At 51.5% G+C, this 15,505-nt stretch overlaps 1 protein-coding gene across 3 annotated transcripts in view; it reads right to left on the bottom strand.

The window, feature by feature from the left end:
- Positions 1-13,093, bottom strand: part of cttn (cortactin) — a 29,238-nt gene extending 16,145 nt beyond the window's left edge. For 2 of the 3 annotated variants that reach the window (XM_031899712.1, XM_031899713.1), the window contains exon 1: positions 12,985-13,093. The gene's annotated coding sequence lies outside the window, so the exon portion shown is untranslated. 3 annotated transcript variants of the gene reach the window in all.
- Positions 13,094-15,505: the final 2,412 nt, after the last annotated feature.

The following is a 15,505-nucleotide window of genomic DNA, read 5'->3' as shown; positions in this document are numbered from 1 at the left end:
ATTTTGAGCAGTTTAACAAATGAAAACAAAGATCTGATTGGTTGCTACGGTCAACTGCACAGGTGCAATTTACCTTAGTAAGTAAGCCGGAGAGGCCTTGGTTAAACTAATGGGTCTCATACAGTTTCATTTAATCCACTCAATGGTACCATATAAACCAACAAGAATGCAGCTTCCTATTAGAGTGAGAAATACCATTTTAGCTAATTAGACAGACAACACATCACAAGCCGGAAGCCATTAATGTTAAATACACAACATAGAAATGCCCCTGGTATGGCAGGTATTAAGGTATTTATTGATGACTAATATAAGACCAAAAGCTGAATATAAGACAAGCTGTTTCAGCCTCTAATTTCAAGGGGTGGTTCACTTTTAAGTTAACTAGTATGATATAGAATGGCCAATTCTAAGCAACTTTTCAATTGGTCTTTACTTTATATTTTTGATCGTTTATAAATTATTTGCCTTCTCCTGACTTTTTCCAACTTTCAAATGGGGGGTCAGTCAAAACACTATTGCTCTGTGGGGCTACAGTTTATTGTTATTGTTACTTTTTAATACTTATTTTTCTATTCAGGCCTTTCCTATTCATATTCCAGTGTCTCATTTAAACCACTACCTGGTTACCAAGGTAATTTGGACCATAGCAACCGGATAGCTGCTGAAACTCCAAACTGGAGAGCTGCTGAACAAAAAGTGAAATATTTCAAAAACTAAAATCAACAAAATAAGACCAATTGCAAATTGTCTCAGAATATTACTCTCTACGTAATAATAAAAGTTAACTCAAAGGTGAACAACCCCTTTAAGGCAGCACCTCCCAGTTTACAGTATAAAAGTCGGACATCAAAGAATCTATAGAACAGCGGCATATAATTCCCTGCTCTGAACCAGCGCTGGCCCACAAACCCTGTTGTTCTCTTCTCTTTCCCTTCCTCAGCCCATTACATGCCCATCAGTTGTATATAAGAGGGCTACTGGCCTATCACTGGCATGGAAGCAGAACAGGGGGCCGTTGCAGCTGTAGTACCAAAATAGATGCAGCTTCTTCTACAGTGAGTCAGCTACTCTATAAACTACGGTGGCGTCACTCACCTTCCCGTCCCATCATTTCATTATCATTTACAATACAGGTATGGGATCCATTATCCAGAAACCAGTTATACAAAAAGCTCTGAATTATGGGAATGCCTATAATCTCCCGTAGATCCATTATAATAAAATAATATTTTTAAAAATGATTCCCTTTTCTCTGTAATAATAAAACAGTACCTGAACTTGATCCCAACTAAGATATAATTACCCCTTATTGGGGGCAAAACAACCCTATTGGGTTTATTTAATGGTTAAATGATTCCCTTTTCTCTGTAATAATAAAACAGTACCTGTACTTGATCCCAACTAAGATATAATTAATCCTTATTGGGGGCAGAACAGCCCTATTGGGTTTATTTAATGGTTAAATGATTCCCTTTTCTCTGTAATAATAAAACAGTACCTGTACTTGATCCCAACTAAGATATAATTACCCCTTATTGGGGGCAGAACAGCCCTATTGGGTTTATTTAATGGTTAAATGATTCCCTTTTCTCTGTAATAATAAAACAGTACCTGTACTTGATCCCAACTAAGATATAATTACCCCTTATTGGGGGCAGAACAGTCCTATTGGGTTTATTTAATGGTTAAATGATTCCCTTCTCTCTGTAATAATAAAACAGTACCTGTACTTGATCCCAACTAAGATATAATTACCCCTTATTGGGGGCAGAACAACCCTATTGGGTTTATTTAATGGTTAAATGATTCCCTTCTCTCTGTAATAATAAAACAGTACCTGTACTTGATCCCAACTAAGATATAATTACCCCTTATTGGGGGCAGAACAGCCCTATTGGGTTTATTTAATGGTTAAATGATTCCCTTCTCTCTGTAATAATAAAACAGTACCTGTACTTGATCCCAACTAAGATATAATTACCCCTTATTGGGGCAGAACAGCCCTATTGGGTTTATTTAATGGTTAAATGATTCCCTTCTCTCTGTAATAGTAAAACAGTACCTGTACTTGATCCCAACTAAGATATAATTACCCCTTATTGGGGGCAGAACAGCCCTATTGGGTTTATTTATTGGTTAAATGATTCCTTTTTCTCTGTAATAATAAAACAGTACCTGTACTTGATCCCAACTAAGATATAATTACCCCTTATTGGGGCAGAACAGTCCTATTGGGTTTATTTAATGGTTAAATGATTCCCTTTTCTCTGTAATAATAAAACAGTACCTGTACTTGATCCCAACTAAGATATAATTACCCCTTATTGGGGCAGAACAGCCCTATTGGGTTTATTTAATGGTTAAATGATTCCCTTTTCTCTGTAATAATAAAACAGTACCTGTACTTGATCCCAACTAAGATATAATTACCCCTTATTGGGGCAGAACAGCCCTATTGGGTTTATTTAATGGTTAAATGATTCCCTTTTCTCTGTAATAATAAAACAGTACCTGTACTTGATCCCAACTAAGATATAATTACCCCTTATTGGGCAGAACAGCCCTATTGGGTTTATTTAATGGTTAAATGATTCCTTTTTCTCTGTAATAATAAAACAGTATCTGTACTTGATCCCAACTAAGATATAATTACCCCTTATTGGGGCAGAACAGCCCTATTGGGTTTATTTCATGGTTAAATGATTCCCTTTTCTCTGTAATAATAAAACAGTACCTGTACTTGATCCCAACTAAGATATAATTACCCCTTATTGGGGGCAGAACAGCCCTATTGGGTTTATTTAATGGTTAAATGATTCCCTTTTCTCTGTAATAATAAAACAGTACCTGTACTTGATCCCAACTAAGATATAATTACCCCTTATTGGGGGCAGAACAGCCCTATTGGGTTTATTTCATGGTTAAATGATTCCCTTTTCTCTGTAATAATAAAACAGTACCTGTACTTGATCCCAACTAAGATATAATTACCCCTTATTGGGGGCAGAACAGCCCTATTGGGTTTATTTCATGGTTAAATGATTCCCTTTTCTCTGTAATAATAAAACAGTACCTGTACTTGATCCCAACTAAGATATAATTACCCCTTATTGGGGGCAGAACAGCCCTATTGGGTTTATTTCATGGTTAAATGATTCCCTTTTCTCTGTAATAATAAAACAGTACCTGTACTTGATCCCAGCTAAGATATATGGCCATACATGTTAAGATCCGCTCACTTGGTGACCTCAGGTGGGCAGTTTCAGGCTAATTTGGTAATTTAGCCCTGGGGCCAAATAATCAAATTAGAATAGCAGGTATAGGCGCCGTTGGTTTGGGGAGTGCACAAACAAGCCGATGCGGTCCCCGATCCGACAGAAATATCAAACCTGCCCGATTGAGATTGGCCCAATTTCAGGCCAGATGTTGGTCGGGGAGGTCCGTTGTTCGTGCCCATACACAGGCAGCCAATCAGTCTAAGGCTCCTGTGTCTCGGGCGACTAATCTCCCCGAAATGCCATCCCACTGGCGAAAATGTAAATCGCCGCATTTGCCATCCCACCGGTAATTTACATTTTCGCCGGTGGGATGGCAATCCGGGGAGATTAGTCGCCCGCGAACAGGGAGTTTTGTCACGGGCGACTAATCTCCCAGTGTGCCAGAGCCCTAAAGGACCGATATAGGCAGCTAGAATCGGCCTGTGTATGGCCACCTTTAATGTATGGAGGTCTAAATTACAGAACAACCCCTTATCTGGAAAACCCCAAGTCCTGAGCATTCTGGAAAATAGGTCACATAGCTGCAGTGGGTGTATTATACCATATATAATGCCTATAGTAAGGGTCGGTTCTCCATTCTTGTAACAGTTTATAGCTACAATAAAAGATATAATATAAGATACTTGTGGTTGAAAGACTAGAGAGAAAGGGGAAATAAATGAAAATGATGCCCAAGCGCAGGAACTGATACAGGGAAGAGCAGTATGTATTGGTGCAACCTGAAAGCTATTTTGTTGCATAAAAAAACTCTTTTTAGGAAACACTGAGTGTTCAAAGTGAACTGCACCACTCCCCTGAGTAGCACAGAATGACTGCTGTCTGTTCCGACTCACGATCAATGTGTTTACAGTGCCTCTCGCAATCCCAGGACGGATGAGCTAACGGCTGAACACAAATTGCTGGATCCCTGCCCGTAAGCCACACGCCGGCGTTCTGGAATAAAGGGGGGCCCAGTTCTGCGCAAACAGTCACAACAATCTGTTGTTTGGTAGCGAGAATCCCAGCAGCAGAACGAGGGGAATCAATCATGGCGCCATCCGTCTATCTGCGTCGGCAACGGTCACTGCACAACGGTCACTGCGCTCCGCACTTATGTTGCCATTACAACCCTCCATAGCGATACAAACCCCAACCAGTTTTGTCTGTGCCCAGTCATTAACCCTTCTCACTCTGGTGGCTCACCTTTAAATTAACCTTTAGCACGTTATAGAATGGCCAATTCTAGCAACTTTTCAGTTGGTCTTCATTAATAATTTTTTTTTTAATCATTTATAAATGGTCTTCTTTTTCTGACTCTTTCCAACTTTCAAATGGGGGTCACTGACCCCGACAGCCAAAACACGATTGCTTTCTGAGGCTACAATTTTATTGTTATTGTTACTTTTTAATTACTTGTTTTTCTATTCAGGCCTCACCTATTCATATTCCAGTGTCTCATTCAAGCCACTGCCTGGTTGCTAAGGTCATTTGAACCCTAGCAACCAGATAGCTGCTAAAATTCCAAACTGGAGAGCTGCTGAACAAATGGAAAAATAATTAAAAAACACAAATGTAGACCAAAAATTGCCTCGTAATATTTCTCTTTACATCATACTAAAAGTTAATTCAAAGGTGCAAACCCCTTTAACTACTGCAGGGCCCTCCCATACAGGACTGTGTTTGAGCGACAAGTACAGGAATAATATATTCCAGCCCCATAACACAGACTGCACGCACACGCCTAAGGGCCACGGAGCGACGGGGCGAGAGATAGTGGCAGGTCTGTACATGAAATTCCTTTACACCAGGAAATAGCAGAGCTCGGTGGAACCTGCAGGAGCAAAGGCACGTCCCATACACTTCTCTCTTATCAGAAACCCTGCCCTACACTGCCGCTGCCCTATGCACCACTCACTATAGATCAGATTTATTTCTCTCTAGCAATGCAATCCCACATTGCACAGTGTCCTTCATTGGCCAAAAGGATGAAAGAATAATGTGCCCCGAGTTTAAGAAATTACATTTTTTAGGACAGGGGTGGGGGGAGTTGTAGCCCTTGGCCCAAAAAAATTACATTTGGCCTGTCTGACCAGAGGATAATGGAAAAGGTCCCTAAGTAAGGGCTGTGACACACAGAGCTACTAGTAGCAGCTACTTGTCGTGGCTACAAAAACAGACAATGCTGATCATTTACTGATAATTGTCTCTACGTGTGTTTTAGCAGAGGCAATTCTCAGTATTGTCTATGGCAGGGGATTTTCTGGAGTTTAGTAGCCATGAAAAAGTAGCAGCTACTAGTAGCCCAGTGTGTCTTCACCCTAAGGGTGTAGGATTATTAGAGGATTTTTACATTTTATGGCAGCTGCTAAAATGTCTACCCATATCTGCACTAGCAAGTAATTTAAGGGTGAAGACACACTGAACTACTAGTAGCAGCTACTTTTTCATGGCTACTAAACTCCAAAAATACCTTGCCATAGAAAATACTGAGAATTGCCTCTGCTAAAACACACGTAAAATGATCAGCATTGTCTGTTTTAGTAGCCACAACAAGTAGCTGCTACTAGTAGCTCTGTGTGTCTTCACCATAAGGGTGAAGACACACGGAGCTACTTAGTAGCAGCTACTTAGTAGCAGCTACTTAGTAGCAGCTACTTGTCATGGCTACTAAACGCCAGAAAATACCTTTCTATAAATACTGATAATTGCCTCTGCTAAAACACATTGAGACAATTATCAGTAAATTATCAGCATTGTCTATTTTAGTAGCCGTGACAAGTAGCTGCTACTAGTAGCTCTGTGTGTCTTCACCCATGGGAAACTTTTTGATGCCCACCTGCTGAGCGGGAAACTGCATGGGAACAGTTATTCAGCCATATGCCGTTACTTCTACAGCTCCCCAACTTATTTAACTCAGCCATTGCAGCAATTTCAATAATTACCACTTGTGACACAACAGACAGAGATTTGTGACACTGAGTTGCCAGGAAGAGGGTTACTATAGAATTAACAAACATAAGGGCGGATAGAGGTAATGGGAAAGAAAGAGCTTTAGTGGGGAGAGACAAATGGGGAGCAACAAGAGGGGGTGGATATTCAGTGATACGGATAGTTACAGGGGTAAGGGCAGAAGCAAAGGGGTGAGGAGAAAGAAGGCATCATGGCAAAGGGTGAACAATGGGTAAAGGGAATTAGGCAATGAAGGAGTTAAAGAGTATGGAGTAAATAATGGAGTAGATAAATAATAGGGACTGCAATCAATGAATTTCCATTAACGGTGGGATAATTGAAAAAAGAAAATGAGGTCAGAGCAAAGAGGGAGTAAGAATGGGTTGGTGGGCAGCAGGCCAGGACTGGCAATCTGTAGGTTCCAGCAAATGCCAGAGGGGCTGCTGTAAGGTGCCATAGACAGTCACTATTTATTGGGCTGCTGGGGGGCAGTTTGTGCCTCTGGGTACTGGGAATGCCAGGGGGGCTGTAAGGTGCCATAGACAGTCACTATTTATTGGGCTGGGGGGCTGTTTGTGCCTCTGGGTACTGGGAATGCCAGGGGGGCTGTAAGGTGCCACAGACAGTCACTATTTATTGGGCTGCTGGGGGGCAGTTTGTGCCTCTGGGTACTGGGAATGCCAGGGGGGCTGTAAGGTGCCACAGACACTCACTATTTATTGGGCTGGGGGGGCTGTTTGTGCCTCTGGGTACTGGGAATGCCAGGGGGGCTGTAAGGTGCCATAGACAGTCACTATTTATTGGGCTGGGGGGCTGTTTGTGCCTCTGGGTACTGGGAATGCCAGGGGGGCTGTAAGGTGCCATAGACAGTCACTATTTATTGGGCTGGGGGGGCCGTTTGTGCCTCTGGGTACTGGGAATGCCAGGGGGGCTGTAAGGTGCCACAGACAGTCACTATTTATTGGGCTGGGGGGGCTGTTTGTGCCTCTGGGTACTGGGAATGCCAGGAGGGCTGTAAGGTGCCACAGACACTCACTATTTATTGGGCTGGGGGGGGGGGGCTGTTTGTGCCTCTGGGTACTGGGAATGCCAGGGGGGCTGTAAGGTGCCATAGGCAGTCACTATTTATTGGGCTGGGGGGGCTGTGTATTTGTAATGCCAGGGCAAAGGCAGAAAGTGGGGGGGGGGGGGGGGGGGGTAGGCGGGCACTGCAGAGGCAAAGGCAGAAATAGTGGAGGGGTAGGTGGGAAGAGGCAAAGGGGGAGAATGAGTGAGGAGGGGTAGGTGGGAAGAGGCAAAGGGGGAGAATGAGGAGAGGTAGGTGGGAAGAGGCACAGGGGGGGAATGAGTGAGGAGGGGTAGGTGGGAAGAGGCAAAGGGGGAGAATGAGGAGGGGTAGGTGGGAAGAGGCACAGGGGGGGAATGAGTGAGGAGGGGTAGGTGGGAAGAGGCAAAGGAGGGGTAGGTGGGAAGAGGCACAGGGGGGGAATGAGTGAGGAGGGGTAGGTGGGAAGAGGCAAAGGGGGGGAATGAGTGAGGAGGGGTAGGTGGGAAGAGGCAAAGGGGGAGAATGAGTGAGGAGGGGTAGGTGGGAAGAGGCAAAGGAGGGGTAGGTGGGAAGAGGCACAGGGGGGGAATGAGTGAGGAGGGGTAGGTGGGAAGAGGCAAAGGGGGGGAATGAGTGAGGAGGGGTAGGTGGGAAGAGGCACAGGGGGGAATGAGTGAGGAGGGGTAGGTGGGAAGAGGCAAAGGGGGAGAATGAGTGAGGAGGGGTAGGTGGGAAGAGGCACAGGGGGGAATGAGTGAGGAGGGGTAGGTGGGAAGAGGCAAAGGAGGGGAATGAGTGAGGAGGGGTAGGTGGGAAGAGGCACAGGAGGGGAATGAGTGAGGAGGGGTAGGTGGGAAGAGGCAAAGGGGGAGAATGAGTGAGGAGGGGTAGGTGGGAAGAGGCACAGGGGGGGAATGAGTGAGGAGGGGTAGGTGGGAAGAGGCAAAGGGGGAGAATGAGTGAGGAGGGGTAGGTGGGAAGAGGCACAGGGGGAGAATGAGTGAGGAGGGGGAGAATGAGTGAGGAGGGGGAGAATGAGTGAGGAGGGGGAGAATGAGTGAGGAGGGGGAGAATGAGTGAGGAGGGGGAGAATGAGTGAGGAGGGGGAGAATGAGTGAGGAGGGGTAGGTGGGAAGAGGCAAAAGAGGTACATGGAGTCAGTGCAAAACAAAGACAAAAGAGCTAATGGATGTGCTTATGAATAGGGGTTCGGGCAATACTGGGGCAGAATGGAAGAAGGAAGGGCTGAGAGAGCGCAGTGTGAGGAAGGGGACAGTGACGGGAGGAAGGGGCTGGGGAAGGGACACCGAGAGGGAAGAGGCTGGGGAAGGGACACGGAGAGGGAAGAGGCTGGGGAAGGGACAAAGAGAGGGAAGAGGCTGGGGAAGGGACACGGAGAGGGAAGAGGCTGGGGAAGGGACACGGAGAGGGAAGAGGCTGGGGAAGGGACACAGAGAGGGAAGAGGCTGGGGAAGGGACACAGAGAGGGAAGAGGCTGGGGAAGGGACACAGAGAGGGAAGAGGCTGGGGAAGGGACACAGAGAGGGAAGAGGCTGGGGAAGGGACACAGAGAGGGAAGAGGCTGGGGAAGGGACACAGAGAGGGAAGAGGCTGGGGAAGAGACACAGAGAGGGAAGAGGCTGGGGAAGGGACACGGAGAGGGAAGGGGCTGGGGAAGGGACACGGAGAGGGAAGGGGCTGGGGAAGGGACACGGAGAGGGAAGGGGCTGGGGAAGGGGCACAGAGAGGGAAGGGACACGGAGAGGGAAGAGGCTGGGGAAGGGACACGGAGAGGGAAGGGGCTGGGGAAGGGACACGGAGAGGGAAGAGGCTGGGGAAGGGACACGGAGAGGGAAGAGGCTGGGGAAGGGACACGGAGAGGGAAGGGGCTGGGGAAGGGACACGGAGAGGGAAGAGGCTGGGGAAGGGACACAGAGAGGGAAGAGGCTGGGGAAGGGACACAGAGAGGGAAGAGGCTGGGGAAGGGACACAGAGAGGGAAGAGGCTGGGGAAGGGACACGGAGAGGGAAGAGGCTGGGGAAGGGACACGGAGAGGGAAGAGGCTGGGGAAGGGACACAGAGAGGGAAGAGGCTGGGGAAGGGACACAGAGAGGGAAGAGGCTGGGGAAGGGACACGGAGAGGGAAGAGGCTGGGGAAGGGACACGGAGAGGGAAGAGGCTGGGGAAGGGACACGGAGAGGGAAGAGGCTGGGGAAGGGACACGGAGAGGGAAGAGGCTGGGGAAGGGACACAGAGAGGGAAGAGGCTGGGGAAGGGACACAGAGAGGGAAGAGGCTGGGGAAGGGACACAGAGAGGGAAGAGGCTGGGGAAGGGACACAGAGAGGGAAGAGGCTGGGGAAGGGACACGGAGAGGGAAGAGGCTGGGGAAGGGACACAGAGAGGGAAGAGGCTGGGGAAGGGACACAGAGAGGGAAGAGGCTGGGGAAGGGACACAGAGAGGGAAGAGGCTGGGGAAGGGACACAGAGAGGGAAGAGGCTGGGGAAGGGACACAGAGAGGGAAGAGGCTGGGGAAGGGACACGGAGAGGGAAGAGGCTGGGGAAGGGACACAGAGAGGGAAGAGGCTGGGGAAGGGACACAGAGAGGGAAGAGGCTGGGGAAGGGACACGGAGAGGGAAGGGACACGGAGAGGGAAGGGACACGGAGAGGGAAGGGACACGGAGAGGGAAGGGACACGGAGAGGGAAGGGACACGGAGAGGGAAGGGACACGGAGAGGGAAGGGACACGGAGAGGGAAGGGACACGGAGAGGGAAGGGACACGGAGAGGGAAGGGACACGGAGAGGGAAGGGACACGGAGAGGGAAGGGACACGGAGAGGGAAGGGACACGGAGAGGGAAGGGACACGGAGAGGGAAGGGACACGGAGAGGGAAGGGACACGGAGAGGGAAGGGACACGGAGAGGGAACGGACACGGAGAGGGAACGGACACGGAGAGGGAACGGACACGGAGAGGGAACGGACACGGAGCGGAACGGAGGGAAGGGGCTGGGGAAGGGACACGGAGAGGGAAGGGGCTGGGGAAGGGACACGGAGAGGGAAGGGGCTGGGGAACGGACACGGAGAGGGAAGGGACACGGAGAGGGAAGGGACACGGAGAGGGAAGGGACACGGAGAGGGAAGAGGCTGGGGAAGGGACACGGAGAGGGAAGAGGCTGGGGAAGGGACACAGAGAGGGAAGAGGCTGGGGAAGGGACACGGAGAGGGAAGAGGCTGGGGAAGGGACACGGAGAGGGAAGAGGCTGGGGAAGGGACACAGAGAGGGAAGAGGCTGGGGAAGGGACACAGAGAGGGAAGAGGCTGGGGAAGGGACACAGAGAGGGAAGAGGCTGGGGAAGGGACACAGAGAGGGAAGAGGCTGGGGAAGGGACACGGAGAGGGAAGAGGCTGGGGAAGGGACACGGAGAGGGAAGAGGCTGGGGAAGGGACACAGAGAGGGAAGAGGCTGGGGAAGGGACACAGAGAGGGAAGAGGCTGGGGAAGGGACACAGAGAGGGAAGAGGCTGCGGAAGGGACACAGAGAGGGAAGAGGCTGGGGAAGGGACACAGAGAGGGAAGAGGCTGGGGGAAGGGACACGGAGAGGGAAGAGGCTGGGGGAAGGGACACGGAGAGGGAAGAGGCTGGGGAAGGGACACAGAGAGGGAAGAGGCTGGGGGAAAGGGACACAGAGAGGGAAGAGGCCTGGGGAAGGGACACGGAGAGGGAAGGGACACGGAGAGGGAAGGGACACGGAGAGGGAAGGACACGGAGAGGGAAGGGACACGGAGAGGGAAGGGACACGGAGAGGGAAGGGACACGGAGAGGGAAGGGACACGGAGAGGGAAAGGGGACACGGAGAGGGAAGGGACACGGAGAGGGAAGGGACACGGAGAGGGAAGGGACACGGAGAGGGAAGGGACACGGAGAGGGAAGGGACACGGAGAGGGAAGGGACACGGAGAGGAGGGACGGAGGGAGGGACACGGAGAGGGAAGGGACACGGAGAGGGAAGGGACACGGAGAGGGAAGGGACACGGAGAGGGAAGGGACACGGAGAGGGAAGGGACACGGAGAGGGAAGGGACACGGAGAGGGAAGGGACACGGAGAGGGAAGGGACACGGAGAGGGAAGGGACACGGAGAGGGAAGGGACACGGAGAGGGAAGGGACACGGAGAGGGAAGGGACACGGAGAGGGAAGGGACACGGAGAGGGAAGGGACACGGAGAGGGAAGGGACACGGAGAGGGAACGGACACGGAGAGGGAAGGGGCTGGGGAAGGGACACGGAGAGGGAAGGGGCTGGGAAGGGACACGGAGAGGGAAGGGGCTGGGGAAGGGACACGGAGAGGGAAGGGGCTGGGGAACGGACACGGAGAGGGAAGGGACACGGAGAGGGAAGGGACACGGAGAGGGAAGGGACACGGAGAGGGAAGGGACACGGAGAGGGAAGGGGCTGGGGAAGGGACACGGAGAGGGAAGGGACACGGAGAGGGAAGGGACACGGAGAGGGAAGGGACACGGAGAGGGAAGGGGCTGGGGAAGGGATACGGAGAGGGAAGGGACACGGAGAGGGAAGGGGCTGGGGAAGGGATACGGAGAGGGAAGGGACACGGAGAGGGAAGGGGCTGGGGAAGGGACACGGAGAGGGAAGGGACACGGAGAGGGAAGAGACACGGAGAGGGAAGAGACACGGAGAGGGAAGAGACACGGAGAGGGAAGAGACACGGAGAGGGAAGGGGCTGGGGAAGGGACACGGAGAGGGAAGGGACACGGAGAGGGAAGGGACACGGAGAGGGAAGAGACACGGAGAGGGAAGGGACACGGAGAGGGAAGGGGCTGGGGAAGGGATACGGAGAGGGAAGGGACACGGAGAGGGAAGGGGCTGGGGAAGGGATACGGAGAGGGAAGGGACACGGAGAGGGAAGGGACACGGAGAGGGAAGGGACACGGAGAGGGAAGGGACACGGAGAGGGAAGAGACACGGAGAGGAAGGGACACGGAGAGGGAAGGGGCTGGGGAAGGGATACGGAGAGGGAAGGGACACGGAGAGGGAAGGGACACGGAGAGGGAAGGGACACGGAGAGGGAAGGGACACGGAGAGGGAAGGGACACGGAGAGGGAAGGGACACGGAGAGGGAAGAGACACGGAGAGGGAAGGGACACGGAGAGGGAAGGGGCTGGGGAAGGGATACGGAGAGGGAAGGGACACGGAGAGGGAAGGGGCTGGGGAAGGGACACGGAGAGGGAAGGGACACGGAGAGGGAAGGGACACGGAGAGGGAAGGGACACGGAGAGGGAAGGGACACGGAGAGGGAAGAGACACGGAGAGGGAAGGGACACGGAGAGGGAAGGGGCTGGGGAAGGGATACGGAGAGGGAAGGGACACGGAGAGGGAAGGGGCTGGGGAAGGGATACGGAGAGGGAAGGGACACGGAGAGGGAAGGGGCTGGGGAAGGGACACGGAGAGGGAAGGGACACGGAGAGGGAAGGGACACGGAGAGGGAAGAGACATGGAGAGGGAAGAGACACGGAGAGGGAAGGGACACGGAGAGGGAAGGGGCTGGGGAAGGGATACGGAGAGGGAAGAGACACGGAGAGGGAAGGGACACGGAGAGGGAAGAGACACGGAGAGGGAAGAGACACGGAGAGGGAAGGGACACGGAGAGGGAAGGGACACGGAGAGGGAAGGGGCTGGGGAGGGCAGAGCGGACATGTCTCCCCATCTCACCTTTAGGGGGTCGGTCCGGCTGCTCAAAATCTGTCTCTGGCTCCGGCGCTACCACAGCATCCCACTTCCTGTCTCTCCCAGCCTGACGTCACCGGGTCACATGATTATCCCAGCGGCTGAGTCCCAGTGGGAGAGCGGTCACATGATGCGGGGAGTGTCTGAGTGAGAGGAATTCCATTCCCTGCGCGGCGCTGGCGGAAGGGAACTGTACAGCCCTGTACCTGCGGCAGCTGCTGGCCCACTCGCCATTTTTCAGATTAGAATCCCACCCTTCCTGCAATGCCATGGGCTCAGTGGTCTTTAACTACGGCTGGTAGAGGATTTTGGGAGTTGTAGTTCTACAGAAAAGTGGTCCTCGAAATATATGTGTATGTAACGTATATATATATTTTCGAGAGCCTCTGTATGTGTGTGTGTATAAAAAAACATTTTCTGTAGTTGGCCTTATATGAACTGGTCCCTGTCAGCATGGGGCACTGGGCCGGGGATCTCATTCCTTAGTCATTTCCTTCCCTGTATTTAATGCCATGTGGAACCTGCACATTCCTATGGCTCCTCTCATGCCTTACTCTATATATATATATACCTGATATGCAAGGCAGCCAGTCCTGTTAGTATTAGCATAGGATAATGATGTCCAACTGACAGCGCCCCCCCCCCCCCACCTGTCTGGCTGCTTTGATGGCTTACCTTTGAGTAAGCTTTAAATGGTATCAGTACTGTGATTAACTGCCCCCTGCATGGTTCTCACCTCAGATTCAGGCTCTAAACTCCTGTATTGTTTAAACATGTAATTTCCCACATTGTTCACACTTCAGACTGTAGAAGCAGTGCCAGCATTGTGCCACTGAATGTACTGCCTGCCCTATGCTGCCTGTGTGCGACATACTCTGCCTGCCCTGTGCTGCCTGTGTGTGCCATACTCTGCCTGCCCTGTGCTGCCTGTGTGTGCCATACTCTGCCTGCCCTGTGCTGCCTGTGTGTGCCATACTCTGCCTGCCCTGTGCTGCCTGTGTGTGCCATACTCTGCCTGCCCTGTGCTGCCTGTGTGTGCCATACTCTGCCTGCCCTGTGCTGCCTGTGTGTGCCATACTCTGCCTGCCCTGTGCTGCCTGTGTGTGCCATACTCTGCCTGCCCTACGCTGTCTGTGTGCGCCCTACACTGCCTGCCCTACGCTGCTTGTTTGCGCCATACTCTGCCTGCCCTACGCTGCCTGTGCGCGCCATACTCTGCCTGAACTACGCTGCCTGTGTGTGCCATACTCTGCCTACCCTACCCTGCCTGTGTGCGCCATACTCTGCCTGAACTACGCTCCCTGTGTGCGCCATACTCTGCCTGAACTACGCTGCCTGTGTGTGCCATACTCTGCCTACCCTACCCTGCCTGTGTGTCCCATACTCTGCCTGAACTACGCTCCCTGTGTGCGCCATACTCTGCCTACCCTACCCTGCCTGTGTGTGCCATACTCTGCCTGACCTACGCTGCCTGTGTGTGCCATACTCCGCCTGAACTACGCTGCCTGTGTGCGCCATACTCTGCCTGTGTGTGCCATACTCTGTCAGAGATGTAAGAGAGATCAGTTCTACTTGTATCTGCCTAGTATATAGAGTTCATACAGGAGAGGAAAGGGCAACCAGTCTTGTTAGCCCAGTATAACAGGGTTTATAATGGGAGATTATAAAGGTTGCTGGTTCTGTTAGGGTTAGCCCAGTATATAGGCTGAATACCTGACATGCAAGTGTGGCCAGTTCAGTTAGCCTAGTATATAGAATTTTTAAAATGTAAGGGTGGGAGGTCCCGATGAGGATTCAAAATAGGCTGATATTGAGAGAGATGGTTGGGTGGGCCGGTTCCGTTAGCCCAGTGTATATAGGGTTTATGTACGAGACGGACGGGAGGGCTGGTTCCATTAGCCCAGTGTGTATATAGAGTTTATGTAGGAGACGGTAGGGTGGGCCGGTTCCGTTAGCCCAGTGTATAGGGTTTATGTAGGAGACAGTTGGTCGGGTCGGTTCCGTTAGCCCAGTGTATAGGGTTTATGTAGGAGACAGCTGATCGGGCCGGTTCCGTTAGCCCAGTGTATAGGGTTTATGTAGGAGACGGTAGGGTGGGCCGGTTCCGTTAGCCCAGTGTATAGGGTTTATGTAGGAGACGGTAGGGTGGGCCGGTTCCGTTAGCCCAGTGTATATATAGGGTTTATGTAGGAGACGGTAGGGTGGGCCGGTTCCGTTAGCCCAGTGTATAGGGTTTATGTAGGAGCCAGTTGGTCGGGCCGGTTCCGTTAGCCCAGTGTATAGGGTTTATGTAGGAGACGGTAGGGTGGGCCGGTTCCGTTAGCCCAGTGTATAGGGTTTATGTGTTAGACGGTAGGATAAGACGGTTCCGTTAGCCCAGTGTATAGGGTTTATGTAGGAGACGGTAGGGTGGGCCGGTTCCGTTAGCCCAGTGTATAGGGGGTTAATGTATGGGCTGTAATGGCAGCCAGGTGTATAAGAGCACAGCACAGAGGAGATGTCACAG

The sequence above is a fragment of the Xenopus tropicalis genome, chromosome 4 (assembly GCF_000004195.4).
Source record: "Xenopus tropicalis strain Nigerian chromosome 4, UCB_Xtro_10.0, whole genome shotgun sequence".
NCBI classification, from domain to species: domain Eukaryota; kingdom Metazoa; phylum Chordata; class Amphibia; order Anura; family Pipidae; genus Xenopus; species Xenopus tropicalis.
The sequence above is the reverse complement of the archived record's forward strand: the minus strand, read 5'-3'. Positions and strand labels throughout refer to the sequence as shown.